The sequence below is a fragment of the Penaeus chinensis genome, chromosome 17, assembly GCF_019202785.1.
Source record: "Penaeus chinensis breed Huanghai No. 1 chromosome 17, ASM1920278v2, whole genome shotgun sequence".
Classification (NCBI taxonomy): Eukaryota; Metazoa; Arthropoda; class Malacostraca; order Decapoda; family Penaeidae; genus Penaeus; species Penaeus chinensis.
In genome coordinates this window covers 285,828-288,327 of record NC_061835.1, presented here as the reverse complement: position 1 = coordinate 288,327, position 2,500 = coordinate 285,828, and the positions used below count along the sequence as shown (strand labels likewise).

The 2,500-nt window shown below is 48.9% G+C and overlaps 1 protein-coding gene across 1 annotated transcript in view; it reads left to right on the top strand.

The window, feature by feature from the left end:
• Positions 1 to 2,500, top strand: part of LOC125034274 (alpha-1,3/1,6-mannosyltransferase ALG2-like) — a 13,174-nt gene that overhangs the window by 789 nt on the left and 9,885 nt on the right. The gene's annotated exons all lie outside the window — the stretch shown is intronic.

Here is a 2,500-nt window from a genome sequence, read left to right as displayed (position 1 = left end):
GGCTGCTGCCCCCCCAACCCCTACCAAGGGAAACAAAGAATACTGAATGTAGTAAGATAAAGTGTTGGACTGACTTTTCATTGGGCACTCCCACACGTCGGTCGTGTTGTGGGTAAAGTGAATATTCCACACTTTACAAGCGCAACCAGAATTCCTATAAAACTAGTCAATAGACATCACATTATAAATATAGTCACTTCTTTATTTTATGTAATTTCTTCTCTTTTGGGTATAGTGTTGGTTTCACACAACCATATGGGACAAGGTAAGCTTTGCTATTTCCTTGGCAAGTTGATAATAAAAAAAATATGTAAGACATAATACTTTGGGATACATTTACAGGAAAATGTAACAACACAATCATAAAGAAATAAAAAACTACATAAAATGATACATGAAACAATCTGTACAGGCAAAGAATAATGTCATTTGCCATGGCAAATCATATATTATATACATATATATATACTTCTCTAAATCTATCTATATATATATATATTTATATATCATCATCATCATCATTATGGAGCTAACGCCGGCAGGGGCGCATAGCCGCATCCACCCTCCGCTTCCACCTACGAGGATCCCTCATGGCGAGCCGCCAGGCAGGGGCCCGGCCCATCTCTAGTTCCTCACGACAGGTTTGATCGATTTGCCCAAGCCACGACCTTCTCGGTCGTCCCACAGGCCTCCTCCACCCAGGGTTGTCTCGGACAGAGACAACCTGATGGGCAGGATCATCCTGTGGGAGTCGAGCCAAGTGGCCATATAGCCTGAGTTGGCGATCACGGATTGTGCAAGTAACAGGTCCTGTACCGGTCTCACGGTGCAGCCGTTGGTTGGACACATGGTCCCGCCAACTGTACCCCATGATCCGGCGCAAGGATCTGTTACAAAAGGCATCAAGACGAGATTCCAGAGCACAAGATAGTGTCCAAGTTTCACTACCATAGAGTAAAACTGGCAGTATCAGGGCCTTGAAAACACGTAACTTGGTCCTTCTGCACAGGTACCGACATCTCCAAATACTCTTGTCGAGAGATTTCATGACCCCTGCTGCCAGGCCAATCCGTCTACTGACTTCTTGGTCTGACAGCCCAGAGTCGTGAAATGCACTACCGAGGTATATAAAGCTCTTTGTGACTTCGATGTTTTCCCCGCAAGCACGTATCGACTGTACAGGGTCTCCTAGCAGGCCCCCAAAATCCTGGATCTTGGTCTTGGTCCAGGAGACCTCTAGCCCCAGGGGCTTCGCTTCATTGCTAAATGCATCAAGAGCCGCTACAAGGGTTTCCAGAGATTCAGAGAGTACGGCAACATCATCGGCAAAGTCAAGGTCTGTAACCTTGATATTGCCCAGAGTTGCTCCACAGTGACTTTGGACAGTAGCTCTACCCAGTATCCAATCCATGCAAGTGTTGAAAAGTGTTGGTGCAAGAACACAGCCTTGCCTCACCCCTGAACTAACAGGGAAGAAGCTCGACAGGCCCCCACCACACTTTACAGCACTTTCAGTGCCTGTATACAGGTTTGCTATTAGTCCAATAATCCTTATTGGAATTCCTCTTAGTCTCAGGATCTCCCATAGAGATTCTCGATGCACCGTGTCAAACGCCTTCTTAAGATCGATGTAGGCTGCGAGCAGCCCACGTCCGAACTCACGACGGCGCTCTATAATGATTCGAAGCGCCAGGATGCGGTCTATTGTGGACTTACCAGGAGTGAAACCAGATTGCTCCGGTCTTTGGTGCCTCAACAGCTGGTCCCTGATACGTCTCAGTAAGATGTGTGCGAGTACCTTGCCTGGTACACTGAGTAGTGTAATGCCTCGGTGATTGCTGCAGTCCCACCGATCCCCTTTCCCCTTCCAGAGAGGGATGACCACACCCCTCAGCAGGTCAGGGGGAAAGGTACCAGTCTGCCAGATGGCAGACAGGACTGCATGCAAGCCCCTTGCCATAGGTTCTCCACCAGCCTTTAACAATTCGGCTGGGATGCCACAGACACCTGCTGCTTTACCACTCTTCAGCTTGGAGATCGCCCCCCTGATTTCGGTCAGGGAGGGTGGATCCTCGCTGATGGGTGGATCTGGCAGAGGAGTCTCAACATTACCTGCATCCATGTTAACTGTTGGTGGATCAACCTTATACAACTGCTCAAAATACTCAGCCCAACGCACACGCACCCCATCGGGATCTGAGATTATCTGGCCACTTGCTGAGCGGACTGCAGCCGTCTGTGAGGGGGGCTTGGAGTTCAGCTTTCTCAGAGCTTGGTAGGCAGGACGAAGGTCATTTACAAGGAAATGGCTTTCGACCTCCTCTGCAAGACTACTGATAAACTGTTCCTTATCCCTTCTCAACAGTGACCTAGTCCTGCGCACCAGCGAGCGGTGCAAAGTGCGATCCCCTGACAGTCGAGCCGCACGACAAGCATCTGTGGCTTCCAGCGTCTCCTGCGAGATGGAATTCTGTCTTGTTCTTGGGCGTTCACCAATGGA